At 31.2% G+C, this 5,249-nt stretch overlaps 1 non-coding gene across 1 annotated transcript; it reads right to left on the reverse strand.

Moving 5' to 3' along the window:
* Nucleotides 1–1,090: 1,090 nt before the first annotated feature.
* LOC112065438 (U6 spliceosomal RNA) lies at nt 1,091–1,194 on the reverse strand. Its single transcript, XR_002892039.1, has one exon. It is a non-coding gene; the product is annotated as a U6 spliceosomal RNA (small nuclear RNA).
* Nucleotides 1,195–5,249: the final 4,055 nt, after the last annotated feature.

Genomic DNA, 5,249 nt, shown 5'->3' on the forward strand with positions numbered 1-5,249 from the left:
TAATTATTTCCCCTAGTGTACAGAATCATTTCAAAGATATTTTAGTTATTTCTTAAACTAACTGAAGTAGTTAGGTCAGGCACATGTTATTATCAGCAAACCTACAATGTATTTAAAAAGTTAAGTTAGAAAGATCTAAATAAAGAACAAAAAACCTAGTTCTTCTTACTACATATGTTGTGTTGCTGTCATGACTACATTCTGATATGATATTATCACAGAATTGATATTAGTCTAGGTAACTGAGCAAGCACAAAATAAATCTTATTTAGATTTGCATGTTTAGTAAGAGAACAGTGATTATCATACTAAATCTGGTATCTTCTGATAGTGTTGCTGATGTTCTGTAAGGCAGTTCAAAAGAAATGACAATCCTGTGTGTTTAAGAAACATATATTTGGCTTTAGAACAGTTCTAGAATTATGTTATTATTTGTAAGACAAACAAAAATTAAAAGATGGTATAACATGTCAAACATCATTTCTTTAATATAGAATGAAAAGATTTTGGCTCTTTAGCAAAATAAATAAGAAAAATGAAGTTGGTGAGATCACGGTTCTAGCAAAATGGCAAGAGATTCAGAAATAAATTTTGAACATACCAGCAGATTAAAAGGCAAAACAATTTCTATATAAACAAGAAATATATTTTTAGGAATGACTCTGTGAGATTAAAAAAAAATGTCCTACCATGGCTTTTATTACAGATGATCTTTAATTTTTCAATGTATTCCATATGTAGATCACTGCTCTATTTGTTATTGAGCTTTAAAATGGGAATAAAACAAATAATGATACCAGGTTATATTCTTGTCCTTCTAAATAATTTTCAATTTTACCTTATAAGAGTAAGGAGAATGGAGAACAATGATGCAATATAATGGAACTTCTATAAATTAACTGTATTTTTTGTACCCTTACTTTGCATATATATATATATATATACTTTGCTATTTTAACAATTTTTAAACATAAATTTTGTTTACCTTAATTACATTCACTACATTGTGTAACCATCACCACTATCTATTTCCAAAATTTTTTATTACTTTAACAAAAACTCTAGAGGATTTGAACAATAAAAAATAGAAAAAAATAGAGAACACTTCACAAATGTACATGTTATTCTTGCACAGGACCATGTTAAGCTTCTCTGCATCATTGCATTTTTTGTATATGGGCTGCTGAAGCAAACATTGGAGTGTTTTTCTATGAAAGTAATTCCCATTTAGAGCTTCAGGAAATCCACCAAATGGAATGATGGCATTCCTTTGAATTAATACTAGGAAGAATTTGTATTTTGTATTTGAGCCCTGCCTCCTGTCTCCTTGATGGTCAACCTCACAAAGCTGTTTCTTTCCTCAGAAAGTCAGTACCGTAATACTGGCTTCTATTCCAGTCAGAAAGCATGAGCCCTTGATCTGTAACAACAGTGACAAATTTAATGAATACAAATTAATATGCATTAGTTAGGTGTATTTTGTTATTTGACCACAGAGAGAGAGAGAGAGAGAGAGAGATAGAGAGAGAGAGAGATCTTCATCATTGGCCTATGAAAAGACTTTTTTTAATTTAATGATTTTTTTACTTTTTTCTACACAAACCATTCAGTTTCTTCCATTCTCTTTCATTACAATAGGAAACCATAATTGTAATATATATATAATAAATATATATATAAAATTTATTTATATATATAAGTATATATAATTTGTATGTTCCTACATAAAGTATTGTTTGAATAATTTTATGTCTCATTTTGCTTCATTTTTTGCTCAGCATTAGTTTCTTAAAGTTGATATATGTTGATATATGTATGTGGAATATATGTGATATAATTTATCCACTTTCAAGTGATGGGTATCTAAGCTGCTTTTGCTATTGAAAAATTTATATACACACTTGTGTGTGTGTGTGTGTGTGTGTGAGTATAAAAAAATACTGACATATGCACATATATATACATATAATAAACCTCTCTATACATTAAATATATATCATTAAAAAATTTTTTAATGCTAAAACTATAAGGAAATTTGCTTAAAAGCTACACAGAAAGATAAAAATGTAAAATATAAGTAATGTGATTCATAAGTCCAAAAACCTAATAGGAGGCTCTAGAAAAGAGAAGAGAAAATATTGGGAGGAAAAAATGTTAAAGAAATAATAGAAAAAAGGTTTAGAGATGAAAACCACATATTTATATTTAAAGGTTATGCTGAATGATTAAAATGTAAAAAAAAAAAACCCAAACCAGAAAGATCTCTTGAAATTTTTAATACTAAGAAAAAAGAAATCTTATGGGAAAAGAGTCTTAAAAAGAGTGGATATATGTATATATATAACTGATTCACTTTGCTGTACAGAAGAAACTAAAACAACATTGTAAATCAACTAAACTCCAATAACAATTTTTTTAAAAAAAGAATAAAGAGATCTTAAAAGTTCATTGAATGTTGTAAAAACAAAGTCATTTGCAAAAGAAAAGAAGTGGATTTAAATCAGACTTTCTTTTGGTAAAGTCAGTTTCCTTGTGCATGTAGTCTTTTGGCCCCCAACGGGCCACTTAAGACTGGGCCTTGTGCTTGCAACACTTTCTTGTCAAGACATAAAGAACCCACACCTCCTGGGCTTAGCTTATGACTTCAGGTGGGAATATTTTACCCTGTTTCAGGCTAAAGGAATGCTCTTTTGTCTTTGCTTGAAGAGTGTACTATGGATGGCCCCTGACCAACCCCACTGTTATATCTGTTCTCAGTGGGGAGAGCTCACGTAGACAAATTGCCCTGTGCTGGCCTCCAAGAGAGGCTGTGAATGAATAGATTCATTTACTTTTCTTACCAGGGACCTGCTTTTCAATCTTATCCTCTGTCCATACTCATCCTCCAGAAAACCACTTTTCCTTAAAACCAATCTTATATCTATCAAGCTATTTTCAAGTGACCAGGTGTAACACCTCCAACCCTCTAGAATCCTGAGCAACATTAAACTTCTCTTCATTCCATTTTAGCAATATAGTCACCAAGACACTTGCAAGGATCTTAACTTGTTCCATTGGTGAAATTTGAATTGTGGAACTGTATTTTCTGACTAAACCCCCATATCAGGGGCATCACCCTATTTCACAGTATACTGGAAATTGAATGGGCTTTGAAGTTTAAATATGAGTGAGTTTCTGAATAAAATTTAAACTTTGAGCATCATTTTTTCTCTTTTTTAAAATGAAGAAAAAAATGCTGTTTATCCCACAGAGGTTTTTTTCAAATATATGTTTAAATATATCTTTGACTATAGTATATTAATGTTCATTATTGCAGAAAGCAGTTGATTAGATGTTTCTGTACTTTGAAAGAGTCAACAAGATGGAAATACTACTTTTGGCTCTACACACCAGGTATTTCTATATATTAAGTCATATTTATGTCCTTCATTTCTATCACAGAGAAAGAGAAGAATTCTACCATTTTATGAATATCTCATTAAATGTTTTTTAAATTTCTTTTTGCTTACAAGGGACTAGAGTCAAGATAATCATTTCTTTCTTTTGCATTTTTATTCCCTCACCAGTTTGTGAGATAAGGAGAAGAATAGGGTTAATAACCAATTAGAATCAAGGAGGGTGTGAATGGAAAATATTCAGTCCTTGTGGACAAAAAGAACCCATGCTATAGATAATTATTGTGACCCTAAAGAGGTAGTTATGTTTTGACATTTTCTTACATCTGATTTTTAAAAAGGTAAATAACTTGTCAACACAAAAAACAGCTAGAATTTTTTTTCTGAGGCTAATTTCATAATTATTAAAATTATTATTTGAAGAAAGAAGTTAATAAAACCATGCATGTAACAATTGAAGTTTTTGTCACCAAAATGCGAGTAACTTTATGTGCCATTTTACCATAATTGTCAGAAGAGAAGGAGAACACAGAAAATAAATTAGTGGCTTTATATTTTGGGAGGAAGTCAAGCAGCTTCATTACAAGATGACCATAAGAAATTTTACATGATCAATATGGAAAGTGAATGGGAAATTTGGTAACAAGTTTGCACTGCTTGCATCTTTAAAGTTTTTAATAATGTAATTAATGCCAACATCAATCCATAGATTAATCTAAAATACTTATTTTTTGGTAAATATTAGTAATTATTTTTACTCCATTTAAAAAATGAGCTCATTCTCGTGGTTGTTGGACTTTGCAATATAGCTTTAAACAAAGCAACAGATGATTTCTGGTGCTTTAGCTGAAAATTTGTCTCTAAATGTGTCCTCCACTTCTACAACACACAATTTTCCAATATGTTCTTCAGCTACTAAAGCTGAATATAGAAAGACAACAGATTTTCTTTTTCTTTTTTTTTTTTTTCGGTACGCAGGCCTCTCACTGTTGTGGCCTCTACCGTTGCGGAGCACAGGCTCCGGACGCGCAGGCTCAGCGGCTATGGCTCACGGGCCTAGCCGCTCCGCGGCATGTGGGATCTTCCCGGACTGGGGCACGAACCTGTATCCCCTGCATTGGCAGGCGAACTCTCAACCACTGTGCCACCAGGGAAGCCCCAGATTTTCATTTTATATTGTCACATTTAATTCAAGACTTCACTGAAACTCTGACATACACATCAATAATTATTGTTTTTCCTATTTAAAAGTAAGCAGACTTCAAAAAACATTTTTCCTTCTTCTGCCTTTCCTTTTTTTTCTTTGTATTAAAAGTTTCAGTGTTTTCTCAGACAATGTTTGTGTGCCACCAATGCAGCACTTTGTTTTACTGGCAAGAAACAGGTAACATTACCTGGAATACGTAGAACAAAGGGTTGGTGAAAGTGCCTAATAAAATAAGTTTAACCAATATTTGCAAAGACATCCAAAATGATTTAGAATCCTTGCCTTGCATTAATAGTTCAGACAAACCAAGTGCAAATCAGAAACAGTCAAATCCATATACTGGGGAACATAGGGATAGTTGCTGCAACCACAAGTATGTGTAAAATATGTATTTTTTGGTTTTAAAGGCCTTTATAAGCCTCAAATAAAATTATTTTTAGAGTTACTTAAGATTGTCCTGTTTCATATAATTTAAAATTGTTGAAAATTTATCATATGCTGAATATCACATGAGGCTCTTGATAAACATTATTATTCTAATTTATTTGAAATTAAGCATGATTTCTATAGTAACATACATGAATTTAATTAGGAATTGAATAATGATTATGTTATATCACTAGTAGATTAAGATTTATTTTACTGCA

This window comes from Physeter macrocephalus, chromosome 13 (genome assembly GCF_002837175.3).
Source record: "Physeter macrocephalus isolate SW-GA chromosome 13, ASM283717v5, whole genome shotgun sequence".
NCBI lineage: Eukaryota > Metazoa > Chordata > Mammalia > Artiodactyla > Physeteridae > Physeter > Physeter macrocephalus.